The following is a 19,558-nucleotide window of genomic DNA, read 5'->3' as shown; positions in this document are numbered from 1 at the left end:
GTTGGATAACCTCAACTCTTTGACCAATGCCATACAGTTGTCTCTAAAGGATTATATTGATAAGCCAAACTCTAGTAAGGACCCTAGGTGTATCTCCTCTTTGTTGTCTTCCATTGAAGTAGGGGAGTTTATTGCAAACCCTCTTCCATATTTGACTATTTTTTAGTCTATATCCCAATTTTGGGAGCCCCTAAAAGGAAAGTCTGGGTTGTATGGACTCTTTGACAATAGTCTACACAAAAAGTCCTAGGAAGAAGAGCGCACAACAAATTGTGCTAGAAAGGATTAAAAATAAGATTGATTCTAAGAAAGATAATATGGAAGAGGAGATGGTGTCTCTCACACCAACAGATGATAAGGAATATAATAAAGACATGATAAATTGCATAGAAGGTCAAACTTTTGAATCAAGATCTATGGTCAAATCTATTATATTGTAGCTAAAAAGTAAGAACCAAATTGGCTCGAGTGTGCATAGACCTAGAAGTCTTCTATCCTCTAAGGCATCATCTATTATAAACCCAACCAATAAGTTTAATATACTCTCAAACCAGGAAGATAATGGGACCATTTGTGGAGAGAATGAGTCTACAAGTGGCCCCTTATTGGAATAGGGTCCGAGGAAACCCATACCAGAGAAGATAGATAGGCTAATAAGCCTTTGAAGGACCCTAACCAATTGGCTCTTCAATATCCTAACTCAAGTAATGAAGTAAGTGATAGGGATCTCCACAAAGTTTTTATAAAAGTTAACTCTCCCACATATAAGGTCGATGATGGCCTACAAATGGTACCTAAAGTCCAAAACATGAGGATACCAATAAGATTCATTGTTAGGATTTAGTTCCTTATAATAAACCTAACAACGTTGTCTTAGGAGGAAGCTAGAATCCTATAGGGAAAATTGTAGAAGATACTAGTTTGATAATCACTATAGGGAAGAAGAAATCTCAACAGATTGGTGAACCAAGTGAAAAAATGATACTAGTAGGGTATGGTTTGTTTAAAGTAGTTAAACATAAAAGAAAGAACAAAAGTAAAGAATTTTATTCTCCCATTCATAAGAGGAAGGAGATAGAGGATAAGATTCCTAAATGCTTGGAAAGCTTTAGGAAGTCAATAGACACTACTGAATAATGATGCTCATGAACTTGAAATGTGTATCATGAAATATAAGGGGTTTGGAATCCCTAGATGGGAAGTATATATTAAAAGGATTCTTTAATTGTATTGAGAATAAGGTTCAATTGTTTTTCTTCAAGAAGTCAAAGCCACACAATTTACTTTGGATGTCAACTTGAAATGTATGTGGAAGGATGCCATATGATTCACAAGTGAACATGACAATGGAAAAGGTGGAGCAGTCATCAATCTGCCCAACAAATGGAGCAAACATGTTATAGACCATGGATCATCCCCATGCAATAGACCAGTGTGGGTAATAATCCAAAAGGATGATGTTAAGGTGGGATTATGCTTTGTTTATGCCCCCAATGATTACAAAAATAGAATTGAGCTTTGGAAATGGATGTATGCCCTGTCTGATGTCTTTTGGATGGTTGGTGGAGACATTAACATGATAGAACACTAAGATGACAAATGTGCGGGCAATAAGTTTGAATGAAAGAGTAATGAAGAGAATTATTGGTCTAACATGAAAGATAAATCAAAACTTTTTGATCCATTACTTGGAAAGAAAGAAGAACACGATAACATTTGTTTCACATGGTGCAACTTCCAGTAAGGTAGGAAAAGGATTTATTGTAGGCTTGATAGGTTCTATGTTAATAGAGACATATTTAGTTTTACTAAGGATGAGCAGGGTTTTTGCATTAATGTCCACCCATACACTCTTTCTGACCACCATCCTATTAAAACTAAAATTATTTTTAAAATGGACTGAGTACTACTCAAAGTAGAGACTACAATTTCATACTTAATATAAATCTATTACAAGATGAAGACTATAATTGTGTCATTTTTTATTATTAGATAGTTGAATAAGTGGGGTATGAACGATAAGTCCTCAATACAAAGATGGAAGCAAAATATAAATAGCTGGAAAATCCTTTTTTAGACCATTAGGAAGAAGGTGAAAAATAATAGGAGCTATAAGGATTTGTTGATAGTTGAAACTCAGTTGCAGGATCACCCCAAGTAGAAGGAACTCAATTATAAATTGATATGGTTGAGAATAATCTAAGGAAAGTATAGTCTAAAAAAATTCAAGGGCTAAGGATTAGATATAGAACTAATTGGATGTGGAATGGAGATAAGGGTTCAAAGTTTGTCTTCAATATGTTAAGGTACAAAGAGTTTAGAGAGAGAATAGATAAAGTTTGGGAAGATGGCAGATCTATTCTTGCCCATGAGAGCATAAAAATAGGCATTCTATTATTTCTATAGCAGCCTATTCTCTTTAAAAGCCAACAATGCTAAATGTCAGGAGGTTAGGATTATTTTCAAGAGTCTCATTCTTGAGAAAAATTCAGACGAAGTTAAGAAAATTTGGGTAAAGAAATCACTATAGGAGAGGTCTAGCAGGAAATCAATGTCCTTAGTAATGGCAGATCTCCAAGGCTACATGGTCACCCACTGAATTTTACAAACAAAATAGTAATTGGATTGGTGAAGACTTAATACAAGTTTATAAGGAAACCATTAGCAGGGGTTCCCTTGAGGCATAAATTGATAGAGGTGTAATTAAACTTCTCCCAAAGGATGGGGTAGGACTTTGATCAAGAATTGGAGACCAATCACTCTCCTAAATGTCTCTCTTATAAGATACTAGCTAAGATCATTGCATTGAGGCTAGTAGATATACTTCCCAAATTTTTGAGCAATACATAAACTGATTTAATTTTAAAAGGAGATACATATTAGAGATCTTGTTAATAAGCCAATGGGAAGCTATGAATTAAGCTAAGGATACAAATCAGAACACTGTCATGTTCTTCTTGGACTTTGAGAAAGCATATGATAGAGTTGAATGGCCTTTCTTGCTAATAATGCTAGAAGCATTTAGATATACTACTTCATTTTCTCTTCTATTACAAACATTAATGGAGGATGAAACTTTGCAAGTTGATGTTAATGGCTCACTGATCAAGATATTTTCTTTAGAAAGGTCAATCAGACAAGGTTTCCTACTAGCCCCTCGATTGTTTTTTTTGCTTCATATGCTCTCTATTATTTGCTTAGAGATTCTTCTATCTCTCCTAGGATAAGAGGTATCACCCTACCAAATAATGAGGATATATTGAATATTCAATTTGTAGATGATGTACTACATTATTTCTTTTAATGAAAGAAAACAATGTTGATGCCCTTATAAGAAAACTTGAAATATTATGTGATGCTAATGGTGCTCAATTGTCAATCTCCAAATCAATTATGTGAGGATGGGAGGAACACTCCCCATTTTGGTTTGATAAATATGGTTTTCAATGGGGTGGTCCCTCTAAATAGTTGAGGTACCTAGGCATCTTGTTTGTTATTAGCCCTTGTTTGAAAGAGATGTGGTTGTGGATAAAGGGAAAAATTGATAGTAAGCTCAATAGATGGAATATGCAATTCCTCTCCCTTGCAGGAAGACTCCAAGTTTGCCAGAATATTCGTTCTTCTTATAGTATCTACTATTATTTAGTTTGGTTGTTTAGAAACTACCAAATTAATGATTTTCAGAAGCATATTAGGAAGTTTTCTAGTCAGATGATAAAGGTAATAAGAAAGTTCATTTCGTTAAGTGGCGATGGTGTTTCTTAGACAAAAGGAGATGGGGTGTGGGATTAAAAGACCTTAGAGTTCAAGGAGTTGTGTTGGCAATAAAATTGATCTTTAAAGCCTTGGATGTAGAGGAGCCTTGGAAAGTTTTGGTCAGGAACAAAATAAGGTTGTCCTCTCCCAAACAAGCCAAATCTTGAAAACTTTTTCCTCTTAGTGATCTTCTAGCTACTAGATTCCCTATTGCTCCTATAGGATCCTTAGTAGTTAAAACCATATGGAAAGCCTCAAAGTGTGTGAGAGATATCATCACTCGTAATGGGGTCATCATTGAAGATGGCAGTATTTGAGGAGAGAGATCTATTTGATGGAACCTATTTTATAAAGGTAAACCCCTCGCTCTTCTACAAGGATGCTTTGCTAAAAAATGACATGCTAAGGGGATCAGATTTTTTAAGGATATCCTTATTAATGAACAACTTAAGACTTGGACTTCCTTGAGTATGGAATTTGACCTCCCTAATTCAGGTTGGAGGACATAATCTGTTATTCAGGTTTGGATTTTTACAAGTTTATAGAAGTTTGTATCATGCCCAAAAACATTGGTATGAAAACCATCTATTTTTTTTAAAGTATGCATACTCTTTAAAGATAGGAAATTTCATAAGAAGGTAGAGGCCCTTTGATGCTCTATTGATAGAGGTAATGAGCATACCATTTTCACTACAATTGTAATAGTAAGGTCTTCGTTAACTTATTAAGACTTCATTTGTTATCTCATGTCACATTAATAATTTCACGAATGAAAATAAAAATAATACCCATACATCAAGTTTAATATTAATGCCACATCGATATACCCTTTGTGAATAATGTTAATATCAACATTAATGGCAACATTAATATTGATTACTTAATATTGTTATCCTTTAATTAGTATTAATGAATTAATATTATTATTATCATTTATTGTAGGAAATTTCAACTCCAAATCGTCTAGGTGCCTATTGTTGGCATATGGACACTCCAATGAGACATTGTGTGTGATTGAAGGTTTTGTCATTGATGGCAACCTTGCAATCCTATGGCACCGGCAAGACATCATACCGGCCAAGCATTACATAGGCAAGACAGTGCACCGGCATCAACAAGATCACTCTACACTGGCACCGGCACCGGCACAGAAGAAAAGATGTATACCGGCATAGAGGCCGACATGATTTTTGATATGTAATATTTTGTTTATTATTGTAAGCCGACTTGACAAATTGTAAAATGACTCTTGTATATAAAGGAGATCATTGTAGACATTTAGAGAGGTACGTAGCCAGCATAAAGAAAATTATTAGGAAGACCTAATGTGCGAATTATAGGTCAAGGGTATATGTAAAGAGCAGAGTTAGAACCCGTACTGAATCTGGCATTGGAGATGCTATTGTAAAGGAGTACAAGTCATTGGATTAGTATAATCTTCATTGTAAGTCAGTGTGACTTCTCATTGAGCAGTGAGCTCTAGGCAGTTGGCCTTCCTGCATGTGCAGGCCCCTATTGTAAGTAATATTCTCTTATTGGCCAGTGAGTGAATATTGTGGGTCACAAATCCCACCGAGGTTTTTCCCACATCGGGTTTCCTCGTTAAACATCTTGTGTTATGGTGTTCTTTTCATGTGGATGTTTCTGATTCTATTTATTGCATTAATTCTTGCATACCGGTATACTGCTATTTTATGTTCTACATGTTTTAACTTAAGAAATACTTATTACTGGTTAGATATTGATTCACCCCCCCCTCTCAGTATCTGTGGGAATCCTAACAATTAGTATCAGAGCTTGGTCCTCTATTTTCAGAAGCCTGACAACTTGAGGAAGATCTTGACACTAGTAAAAATGGAAAATCTAATGAAGCAACTTGAAGGAGCTCTTACTGACTATGATGTAGAGAAGTTGAAAAATAGAAAATTAGAAGATGACTTAAGAGTAGCTCAAGATATCATTCAGGCACTTCAAGAAAATCTTACTATTGCAAGAAATAAGAGAAGAGAACTTTGTGAAAAATTGCAAAATGAGAATGATGAAAAGGAATCACTTAATGATATGATAAGCAAGCTGAAACAAGAAAACATGACAACAAAAAGTGAAATGCAGGATATGACTATGAGATTTTGCAAAGAGATTGAGGACAGAAAGAAGAATGAAGAAGAATTGACCAGAAGACTAAGTGATGCAGCAAATGAGAACACAAGACTTAGCTATGAAAATGACATGTTGAAGACAGATTTGATGCATACTCAGAATGACTCAAATGAACTAATGAGACAAAAAGAAATCTTGGAAAGGGAATTGGAAACTGCAAATCAACATAAAGAAAAATTCAAGAAAAGCTCAGAAGAACTTGGTACCTTATTGAAGAATCAAAAACCTAAAGGTGACACTTCTGGAATTGGCTTTGAAGTTGGTGAAAGCTCCGGTACTGCAAATACTCAAGATCACAGCAAACCGGTAAGACCACCTAATGCTTATAAATTCAATGGAAAATGCTTTAACTGTAATAAGTATAGTCATAGGGAAAATGAATGTAGATCTAGGAATTATCAGAATATCAATACACCCACCAGTCAATTCTCCAAATGCAACAAAGTTGGTCATAACTCTGAAAATTGCAGAATGAATGTGAGATGTTATGTTTGTGGAAGATTTGGACATTTATCTAATCAATGCAGAACACAAACTGACATAGGTTATGGGAAAGCTATTCAGAAAAATAATGTAACTTGTTATACATGTAACAAGATTGGGCATATTGCTAAATTTTGTAGAAGTAAAGGTACACTGGTAGACAACAAAAGTGCTAGCTTGAAAGGAAAAGAAAAGGTTGAAGAGGTTACGCAAGAATTCTCAAAGCAATGGATTAGAAAAACTGATCTAAACATTGGGAATACTCCTCCACCGGTAGAACCAACAAATGCTTCACCGGCAGGACATAGTGATGCTTCACCGAGAGGACAGAGCAGTGCTCCACCGACAGGAAGTTCCTCATCTAATTGAATAAAATTTCCTTGAGGGTTTGGCAATCTAATGACACATGTGCTATTATTCCCTCGGTTAGAGATAAGAAGTTGAAAATTACTTATTACCGGCAAACAATGTTAAGTGAATACTTAATCGGCATGCAATTAATGTGGTAGATAGCGAAAAAGACTTTATAAAATAAGGTTTTGGCTCCATTTCATTTCACTGTGATTTCAAACTTTCAGAGAGATCGAAGATTCCGAGCTAAGGCATTTCGAACAACAAGCAAGCACACTCCAAACAATCATCCATCCAAGATAGAAAAAAAGGTATTTAATCATGGCATCCACCTCTGCAATTGAATACATAGCGAACCCTACTATTGTGGAAGTAATTAAAAGACCTAGGCTAGTATTTCAATTAGTCCTTGAAATAGCAAAGAAGGATGATACCTTAGGTGCATTTTCTCAAATTCCTAAAGGTGTTGTATATGCTGAAGACCCTAGAATGTATATCCACTGCAACATTGAAGAGTTAGGAGATGAGGAAATCAAAACCATGTATAAAACCGAGATATGTGATGATACCGGCAATGTTAAAACTAAACACAAGGTTATTGAAACCCTAGGATTCACAGAAATCCTTAGCATTCCTGAATTTCCTAAGGATGTGATTATGATAATGTTAAGCAGAGTTCATGGAGAATTTTTCTGGTTAGATGCAATTCATAAGATCACCAAGGAAGTGGTAAACGCTGTCATAGGGTTACCGGCCACCGGTAAAAGACCAGACAAAAACAAGAAGGTTTCAAATGATTTAGTCATAGACCTAACAGGTGCAACATTTGATAAGAGATCTCTAAGGGTTAACGATGTAAAGGATACAAATGTGAGATTCATAAGTATGATATTAGGTTACAAAGCCACTCATGCTAATAGACTTAACTCAGTTTCAAGTTTATGCATTAAGAGTGCTTATGATATGATAAGAGACAATGCAAAAATTGACATCTGTGAATGGTTAAAGGATGAACTGATAGACAACCTTGGAAAGATAAAGAAGGATAAGAAAGGAACTTTCAGATTTGGAAATTTGTTAGTATGCCTAATGCTTCATCTAACAAAACAAGTTCCTGGTATAGGATATAAAGAACTAGGATATGACATACCGGTACGAAAGCAATTGATAGAACTGTTTAATTCCATGGGTGAGAACAAAGAAAATAACATTCATGACATTTTCCAAGCATTGAAGACAAAAATGAAGAAAAGGTTAAGGTTATCTCAAAAAATTGTAGATAAATACAAAGATGATATATGCTTTGTTATTAAAAAGGATGAAATATGGATGGAAGCAGTCATCCCAAGGACAATCTGGGTAACCGAAATGGGCTATGAGACAGATGACCACATAGTTGAAACTTATGCTAAAGCACTTCTAAAAGCGCCCAAAGAACCTAAGGAAGAAGTATTTGGTAGTGTTGAGACCATAGAAAGCCAAATACAGTCTAAGAAAAGAGTAAAGAAGGTAGAGGTATTTGTGAGGAAAGGATCCAAACAAGCAAAGGCCATTAAGGAAGATGTATTAAAGAAAACCAGCATAACAGAAGATAAGTTGGTAGCCCCACAACCTGAAGCTCATCTATCACCGGTAGGTACTTCTTCGGAAGGTGACATGCCAGCAACCTTTAAAAGAGTTGTTAGGAAAAGAGATCCCTCACCAGCAACCACTCCTTTACCTAGAAGGACAAGGCAGAAGCAACAAGCTGTGAGATCTCCGGTCAGAAAGGTCACACCTAAAAGGAAGCTAACTCCTAAGAAAAAGAAAAAGACAAAAAGTGACTTGGCACCTCTAGACATTTTGCTAAATGAGATCATAGAGGAAGGAAAACTAAAAAACATAAAGAAAATTTATGACACTCTATCTGTTGATGAGAAAGGGCAAGTTGAGGAAAGTGTAATACTGCATATGGACATGTACAAAAAGTTTTTAATGGAAGTAATCAATGAAATTCCTGATGATTTGTACAAAAGACTTGAGGCCAGAAGGAAAGTAGTAATTGAATTAGACAAGAAAATAAAAATAGAAAAACTACTTGCTGTATATCCGGTAAATTCTCCAAAGGAAATTGATGATCTGATTGCTCAGGCAAACCAGATAGTTTTCTCCACTGCACACCAGCATATTTCACTGATGGCAGGAAGAGTTACAGAAGTTACAGAGGAAACAAAAGATGGTTGGGACATATTCTTGGTTGAGAAGGAAAAACAAGAAGAATATAGGAATCCCAAGCCTATTAAGGTATAGCAGAAGGATAAGGACAAAGGAAAAGGCAAAATTGGTGGACCTCCAAGCATAAAGGTTAAAGACAACCTACCTCCACCTGTGAAAATTACAACCATTGAAGACCAACCGGCAGTAGAAAGTATGCATGTAGAGGATAGAAATCCAAATCCTGAAGTCCTATACACTGTAAATGTTGATACCCAAAAGATCAACATAACAGTTGATAAAGATACAACTGAAAAGTCAGATATGGCTAAAGAGCCTCTGGTAACAGGAGATACAGAGAAACCGGCATAGGATACAGGGAAAAAGATGGAATCTGAGGCACAAACAGAGAAACCAATAGAGCTAAAGGCTCTGGAACAAGCTCACAAGGAAACAATACCACTGGTAAGCAATGAAGTAGGAAAACCAGTGCTAAAACAAATGCAAACACAAACTGACCTGCCAGAGGTCAATACAAGTATGATTATTTCCACCGGCACTCAAACTCTTGGATCATCATCAACATTCAAGTCAACTAATGTGACTGAGGTATTACTTGAATCCATTAAGAAAATAACTGACTGCAGTTCATAGGCTTATAAAGCAATAGATGATTCAATACCAATTTTGAAGATAATTGCTCCTAATTGTAATATAGATAATAAAGATTCTTTAGGACAATTGGATACACTATGTAAATACATTTCTGGAAATATTGAGAAAATAAAGGAAGAATCAGTAAAGGACATAGTAGAAAAGGAGAAACAGAAATTCTTTGATGAAGAAATAAAGAAGTGTAACAGAGACTTTGACACACTTCTATCGGAACTATGTAGTTTGTTGAAAGAGTATAAAAATATGTATAAAGACACATGCAAAACAAACTTCTTGACTGTAGATATTGACAAGAAAATAAGCAAGACACGGGATGAGATAAATAAGCTTGCAGACAATTTTGTCAACTCACCGGATTCACTATCTGTTTTTGAAGATAAGTTAGCAAATTTTGAGGAAGAATTGCTTAAACAGGAAAGAGAGAAAGAGAGAATAATAAACAAGGCAAAACACTTGAGATCTAAACTGAGTCCAAGATTGGACTATCTAGCATCTATGTGGAAGGAAATCTTAGAGGCATTAGCACAGGGAAGTAAAACACTGGCAGAGCAATTGCAGCATCTCATCGGTACTGTGAAGAGGACTGAAACAACAATAAAAGATAGCAAAAAGTTTATGGATAGTATAAACTTAATTTTGGGCGATCTTTTTCAGATAATAACTACCCATCTACAGGGTTGAGGATATGGGCAAATGTTACTACAAACTCTACTAACAACCTCTATCATTGATGCCAAAGGGGGAGTAGTAGGATGAGAAAGTTCAAAGACAGGAATCATATGCTCAGGGGGAGCCCTTCATATTTTTGGTAAACATTCTTTTTGGTAAATTTTTTGGACTACACATTTTGGACACTTTTTGAAATTTCTCATGAGTGTTGCCATCAATGCCAAATGGGGAGATTGTTGGCATATGGACACTCCAATGAGACATTGTGTGTGATTGAAGGTTTTGTCATTGATGGAAACCTTGCAATCCTATGACACTGGCAAGACATCATACCGGCAAAGCATTACACAGGAAAGACAGTGCACCGACATCAACAAGATCACTCTACACCGGCACCGACACTAGCACAAAAGAAAAGATGTATACCGGCATAGAGGCCGACATGATTTTTGATATGTAATATTTTGTTTATTATTGTAAGCTGACTTGGCAAATTGTAAAATGACTCTTGTATATAAAGGAGATCATTGTAGACATTTAGAGAGGTGATGTAGCGAGCATAAAGAAAATTATTAGGCAGACCTACTATGCGAATTATAGGTCAAGGGTATATGTAAAGAGCAGAGTTAGAGCCGATACTGAATTTGGCATTAGAGATGCTATTGTAAAGTAGTACATGTCATTGGATTAGTATAATCCTCATTGTAAGTTAGTGTGACTTCTCATTGAGCAGTGAGCTCTAGGCAGTTGGCCTTCCTGCATGTGTAGGCCCCTATTGTAAGTAATATTTTCTTATTGGCCAGTGAGTGAATATTGTGGGTCACAAATCCCACCGAGGTTTTTCCCACACCGGGTTTCCTCGTTAAACATCTTGTGTTATGGTGTTATTTTCATGTGGATGTTTCTGATTCTGTTTATTGCATTAATTATTGCATACCGGTATACTGTTATTTTATGTTCTGCATGTTTTAACTTAAGAAATACTTATTATTGGTTAGATACTGATTCACCCCCCCCTCTTAGTATCTGTCAGAATCCTAACACCTACAACATGTATTTTGCCATTAAACCAAATGCTTTTTGTCAAAGGTTATTAGAAGTACATTAACCATCCTACCCTCATGTCAAATATTTGTACATAATCTATTAATGTTACCCTTAATAAAAAATTTATCCTAATCATAATGAATACTTTATATTGAAATATACGAAAGAAATAGTAATAATAATTTAATGAATAAAATATTAAATTTAATACTAATGATCATAGTAATAAGATAGGAGCATACCAACTCCTTCAAATACTTCAATGTTTCAACCAAAAGAGTTATTAATTTCAAACAATAGTAACAATATTACCTCAGCAGCTTAAATTTTGCATTTATTAGGTAGACTAAAATATGACCGGTAAGAATAACAACGTTAATTTAATTTTATCCTTTTGTTCAAGGACACAGCTAATCTGGCTCCAAAACTGACCACTAACTTTAGTGTTATGCATTTTTCTTAAAAATGAAAGACGCGGTTAGTTCTGCGGAGGCAACCAAGATCTGTAATTTTCAACTAACCTTCATGTTATGCAGAAAGCATGACTTTTTGGAGCCAATTTAGCCGCAGCCTTTTCTCAATTGCTACTATTGTTGTTTTCCTTTCAACAGACTACTCTTATTGCTATTGTCTTTTTCAATAGTTATATTGCTAATTTGTATTTGTTGTTGTAAAATGTTTTATTAAATTGTATTTTGGTTCTGAGGATACCCATGTCTTTTGTATGCTGGGTTAATCTATTCTTGGTGCTGACAGATTTGCTTCAAAATTAATATGAAAACTTCCTTTTAGCTTTGATTTCCAGAATAGAAATCTTTCTGCAGGTTGATAACAAAAAGCTGAAAAACGGATAAATACATCCACCAACAAATGTTGAAGTGAATAGAATCTCAAAACATTCAAAATTTTGAAGCATTCTATAAAGTTTCATTAATTTATGGTAACATGCAAAACCCCTATCAACTAAATCAACTACTATTTCTATAAGAATTACTATTTACACAAATAACTATTTTCTGGAAAGAAAAAGCACTCCAATGATTAACTTCAGAGATCCCTGCAATCATTACAAGCCATTAGAACACATGATCCAGTTAGAATTTTATTGACAATGTTGGGATATAATACCAATGAACTAGCAGGTCAAATTGTTTGGGGGCATACTTTAACAATTGTAGCTTGAAATAACCCTGGTCAAAAAATTTCTGAATGCTTAGGATGTATACAACATGCTAGAAGGACATGGAAAATTGTTAGATTATTATGAAAATATATTGATAAAACTGAAATTTGCAAAGTACAAAAAATTTAGATTATTATGAAAATTTTGGAAAACTTAAATTTTGTTATCATGAAAGATCCTCTCAACTTCCTTGGAGATTGCTTGTGACATGTCTTTAGATTCCAAATTGAATTGTTTCATTTTCTCTTTTGAGGCCGTTCATTTCTTGTAAAAAAGCAGCTATACAATATAAATGAATAGCCATCTGAATGTAAAAATTAGAGAGAAGTTTTGTAGCAAGACGTCTCATCTCAAAGATTGCATTTCTTTAATATCTTTAATCTTCAGTTAATATGATATTCCAGATGAAAAGTGAGGAATGCTATCAAATAAAATAAACAAATAAAGAGAATAATAAAATTAATTTTAATAATGTTACAAAAGATGGATTGACAGTATTAAATATTATTAAAGCTAATAATAATAAATGTATCCCTAAATAATATTAGAATATTCAGTAACAATTATTCTCTTTACTCATACCAACGTTAACATGATGATTATAATATTAATTTTTTTATGAATAAATAAATTCTTCAAATTTTTATTTATCCCCTTCCCTTATTTCTATTGTAATGTGTGTATATAAATATTATAAAATATCAAAATTCAAATTATATATCCACCATAAACCGCACTAATGGCTAGGAGTATATATTTTTATAAATTATCAAATTCAAGTTGCATTTCTACAATAATTTTTTTGCTAATAATTGTGAGTAAGTAACTTAGTCTTTTGACAAAACATTTAAATCTTGTTATTAAACTATGATCTATCCCTCCATCATAAATAAAGTAGTACTTGAACCCTAACAATGTGTAATGGTTATGTCGATAGCAAGATATGCTTTGGGTAATATATTGGAGGGTAAGCAAATGTTGGAAGATTCAAACTTTTCCTTTGTTACGAGCCATTATTTAGAATACAATCAAGTTGATCTTGAAATGTGGGAAAAAAATGAATACGAATGGATGCAACTTATAATTTAAACTGGCAAGCTATGAATAATGTTTTTGTAATACAAAATGATTTTACAATGTATGAAGATGATTAACTTAGGATATTGGTTCCATTGACTAAATTAGTTATGGGCTATATTCAAGAATATGATCATCAACAATGGTAGTGATCAGTGTCCCTAAGGATATTTTAATATGAGTACAATAGAAGAAGATCTTTGTGTAATAGTGTGTCCAAAAAAGTAGGAGTAGCTTGATTAATTCATTTCTGTTGTCTCTCGTACTCATGTTATAGCAATATGTCCACGCATAGATTGCAATTTTAAGTACACTATTTGACAAGCTATCTTTGTCGACTATGATTGTCCAGCCGTAATAATATGAGTTGGCTTCTAGTGTGGGTATGGTTTCTAAATAAAGGTTATTCTTAAGAAGTGACTCTTGGTCTTCCATAAGTTATTTATAATATTTTTTCTTGTAAAGAGTTTGTAATGGTGTTATGTTGATGCTTGTACATGAGAAAAGTATTTGTAAATGATATACACTACAAAATAGAATGTATGTCTAATTTCTTTAAAAATCGTCATAATATCATTCCATCTTACCTTTACATCAAATCACTTTTCTACATAATATATTTTTCAAATCATTCATCTAGGGTAGAAGACTAGATATAATTATTAATGATGATATATAACTAATATGAAGTAATGAGTATAGGTATAAGAAGAGAGAGAAATGGAGAAAGTAATGGATTTAAATAAAAACATGGAAGAGGAAATACACCTAAGGCTACTTGGTGTATATATGATATGTTTTTGGATACAGAAGTGACTTTTCTAAGTGCAATAATAATAGTACCAATGGTAGTGGATGAATGAGCTAGGTGAACCTCATGGGAAGGAAGGTGGGAAATGGATAAATACTTAATAGTGGTAAAAAAAATTAATCATGGTTTTAATGGGAATCTGAAGTGGTGATAAAAGGACTAACAATAGAGGATGCGTGGATCATAAAAGAAGAAGTAGATGTGCTATCAAGATCTCTTTCAAATTATCTACTAATTATTTAAGGTTCTACCTAGTAACTAATCTAGCCAGCTAATTTGAAAAATTTGTAGCTTTCGCAAGAGTATAGTGATCATATTTATTATTTTTACTATGGGAATGATAATATATTGTATTCTTATATATTTGGGACATATTGATAGTTAGATGAAAAATTCTTATTAATTGAATATTAAAATCACAACTAGCTCATTGTGTAAATATAAGAAAAGAAAATAAAGATCAAAATCACACTTTCATATTGATAAATATGAATATCACTAAAATATTATTATACCAAATAATTATTATATTATATTATAATATTTTATATTATTACATAAAAATTATTAAAGATTTATTTTCAGTTAGGGTCTAGTTCGGTTGAGGTTTAATCATAATTAACTTGTCACATTTCACTTAGAGTTATACTATTCATCTTATTAATCAATTATTATTATATTAGATTTTATTATGTAAATATATTAGTATTATTACACTATATTATCTTATTCTATTAATTATATGACTATATTATTATATTAAATTTTATTTTTAATTGGATTTATTATGAAAATTTATTAGTATTATTACACTATATTATCTTAGTATATTAATTATATGACTATATTGTTATATTAAATTTTATTTTTATTAGTGTTTTTGATAAAGATAAATGGGTTTTACATGGACCCGAAACCAAAAGTTTTACAATCGCCGGTCATTAGCCAAATAGACATGAAACAACATCAAAACAGGGGAGCAACCTCAAGAAGACACAAAAATAAAGGAAACGTAGACAAACAAGACAAAACAAAAGAGAAAGCTCTCAATTAAGGGAGAGCACCCGATCCTTGTTCTTTTGGATGGAAATCTTGTTGATTTCCTCCAGCTCCTCCATAATGAATCTGGAGGTACCCTTGATACCGCTTCTGCTCTTGGTTCTGGAACTGGGTCAAGTGGTTTTGTTGTCTCTAGCAGCCATATCATATCCTCCAAGGTCTTTAACTGGTTCACTATGGTAGGATCTATAAATAGCAACCATGACATTAATCTTTTCAAGCCCCTCAATACTGTTGTTCATGGCTTCTTTACTTATATCAACCAGAATCTTGAGATTTTTCTTAATCTTTGTCATGGATTGCTCCACCTTATCAATCCTTTGTTCGTGATTGCATTTCATCACCTCAACGTCCTGGGATTGTGTCATAATCATGAGTTTCTCCGGTTTGCTGGGCCCAAGGGAAGCAATGAAGATTCAATTATCTCTTTAACCCCCATTTTGAGGGTATCAATTTCATGCTCAACCTACTTCCAACAGCTCTCCTAGCTTCTGGTAGCTTCCATAACCAAATTCGTCATTTTACCAGTCCTCTGATTCCCACTGTTCTCTTCATTGGCTATGGTCCCTTGTTTTTCCTTCTGGACATTGATAGGAATGTCCAACTTAATCTCCTGGTTCGTAATCTTCAGGCTATGGTCCTTAGAAACCATCTTTTTCTTTTTGGAGAGGGGCTCGGCCTTGGAGATCAGTTTGCTAGTGGTTTTGTATTTGCTAGCCGCCCATCTGGGAGGATTCTTGTTGTCGAACATCCCAGCGGTAGCCATCATTTCCCCTTCATCATTTCCCCTTTATTTTTAGTAGTGTTATATTGTTATATTTTATTATTATATTCATCATACCTTTTATTATATTATTATTTGTTTTATTGTTTGCATAATGTTAGATTAGATTCCATAAAAGAAAAGAAAACTCAAGTACTTTAATTGATTGATAGTATCCACGAAGAAAATTTACACATAAATACGAGCAAGAAAGTTATATGATCATATAATTGGATCAAATTGAAAGTATTTGGACCTATTAAAAATTAATTTAATTTCTTTATTACATATATTTTTTCTAAATTGCTAGTAATATTTTTGAGTTTAGAATAAACAATCAACAACAATATTGCGCATTGATTGTTTGTGGAACCTTTGAGAGGTTATTAGCTAACTATCATTTTGTATTTAAGTCCACTGACTAATAATCCTTTGGTAGGGTAAATAAAGTTCGTTCAAATTATTTTTAATATGTAAGGGGTTTCAATTTTATGTAGGTTATCACAATGAATTTTTAGAAATCATTCAACTTAACCTTACAATCCATATATAATTAGTTTCTATCATACATACTACCTTGTGCTTAAATTAAATGAGCTTCATCTTATAAAAATATATATAACTCTCAATAAGCATAACACAAAAGAAGCATTAATAAATTAAATGATCTTTATCTTATGGGATCAAATGTAACATTAGTAAAGTAGACTAATCAAGAATTTATAAAGTCATCATGAATTGCACTAAGAATCACTTAGTGAAATGTAACACCGGGGAAATCACCATATGTGTCTAGACCACCCCCTTAATGACTTATTTTATCTATTCGTAGATAAAACCCATTGTTGAAATATAATAAAATACATACAAATTTGTAAATCTTTTCAAAAATGTTTTATGAATATAGAATTATCAAAATACTTTCTACATAGCTAAACTTGGAAAATATTTCTAGAATCAATTTTTTTTCCTTGTGGGTCATAATTCATGTCTCTCCACAAATTTCATGTAGGCCAACATCCTAATCATTTTATATTCTCTATCTCCACGTTAACAATTGATAAGGTGTAGAATTATTTGAACCTTCTATTCCTAGTGGAGCTAGTTCCTAACATCTCACTATGTCATGCAATAAATTATCACAATCATCATGACTTTCAAGATCATTATGTGCTCTTCAATGGAGAAATTTCAACTCAATAGATTTGTGCATGATGAACTTCAAAACATATTGTTTGCAAGGTCATGCTACTTATTTTTTGAATCATTTCCCTTCCATTGCACAATAAAAACATCATCTTTAGATTATAGTTGATGTAGAACCTAAAATTTAATAGGATGACTTTGGTAATGGGTTTGGAATCTTCTAATAGAATTTTATTAATATTATTATACTTGGATGCAATTTAATGGGACATGTATTAAATATGGAACAAAGACTAGTCAAGAATGAACAACCAAATTGAAGGAAAATGTAAAATAAGAAAAGCAAGTACTAAAACAAAACAAAAATTTGCCCCTAACTTGCAATAGAGGTAGACTAAGCATTACAAACAAAATGAAATTCCACGACTGTAGTAGAGATAAAATAAGATGTTGAAAATAGAGTATATCATGTATAGAACGAGTCTAAATCTATCATTTTGTTTAAAAAAGTAGGTACTATGTTCCAGACTTCTTTTGGTGTTGAAGCAAGTTTAGTCCAAGACAACGTTATTTTAACTTGAAAGAGTCTTTTTCTTTATCAAGATGATACATATCAACACAACATATTTTAGATTCTCTTTAGTTGATATTTTTGCCTCTAAATTATAATTGAACACAACATGATAACTATAATTAGCCTCGAAATCTAGCAAGCTAAGCCTATGATAATTTATGACTTCATATAAGAATTGGTAAAATTTATACATAATGCATTATGGAAACTAAGTCTTGACTTAGTCAATATTTAACTTGACATTTTCTAGTTTTGAATCTTAGAATTTAAATATTCAACAAGATTCATACGCTCACATTTCTATGGCTTGATATAAATACGTCTGATATTATTCTAAATCCACATCAACACTTTCTTTATGTCTGTCAATTGCATTTGTTTAAAATTTCCTAAAGTCTTTACAAACACATCCATTTTTATATATCTTGTGATCATTGCATTGCATGAGACAACTTATCTTTGAGGCATTTTGTCAAACAGTTCATGTGCCTTGTTTGTGCTTCCACATTTTGCATACATATCTACCACGAAATTTCAAACCATAATATTTGTCAAATTCTACCATAATTATGCTTTGATGTATGTCCATATCATGTTCCAAAGCTCCCATTTCATCATGTGCAGTGAAGATGCTAGCAAAGGTTGTTTAATTTTTCTTTACACCTAAAGTTTTTTTAGCACACACATTTTTGTAAGTCTTATAATCATTTCTTTCCATGAGACAACATATCTTTGAGACATTCTATCATATAGTTTCACATGCCTTGCTTGTGCTTCCACATTTTGTATACATTGAATTCCCTTGGTTTCTTGTATTTATTAAATAATTCATAATTATTAAATTAATATGACATCCCTTTTGGCTAAATTAATTTGATTAATAAAGCCATGACTGATTAATTGATTAATATTTTAATTAATTATTTCCCCTTTTATCCTTCCTCTACTAAATAAAATAATTTTATTTTATTTAGTTCATGTCACCTTTTTCCTCCTTTTATTTGAATTTAATTAATTCAAATAATCCAATTTGAGTCACATGTCTCCTAACTTAAATCCTCATCTAACCCTAGCCTAACCCATAGGTTCTAACCAACCCTATCCACTTAACCAACCTTATCCCTTCTAACCTCCCCCTCACATGTGTGTGCACATTCCTAATATCTTTAATATTTGGAAAAGAATATTGTCACTCCTCTCTTTGACACTTATCTTTTCCAAAGACACCTGTCATTGTTGGTTGTGTAAAATCCTATTCCACATGGCACATTGAGGATTGAAACTTGGCCTCTTTAAGGACAAGTGTCTCATTTCTCTTGAACCCTTCCTCTCCCTTCCAAATCCTATTTAATCCCTCCATTTTCTATGCATTTCATCCACTTTTTCATAACCATACTAGTGTAATGCTAAATTAATTACTCATCTTGCACAATCATATCACCATCCACACCTTGCATCAACCGTCATGGAGAAAAATCAAGCATTCAGAACAACATGAGCACACATCAAATCAAAGAACAATCAAACCGAAGTGATATTGGTTTGCACTCATATTTGTTTTATGTTACTTGATATTCCAATATTTTTTCTAAAGCATTCTCATCTTGAGTG

The sequence above is a fragment of the Cryptomeria japonica genome, chromosome 9 (assembly GCF_030272615.1).
Source record: "Cryptomeria japonica chromosome 9, Sugi_1.0, whole genome shotgun sequence".
NCBI classification, from domain to species: Eukaryota; Viridiplantae; Streptophyta; class Pinopsida; order Cupressales; family Cupressaceae; genus Cryptomeria; species Cryptomeria japonica.
This window is presented reverse-complemented; position numbering follows the sequence as displayed.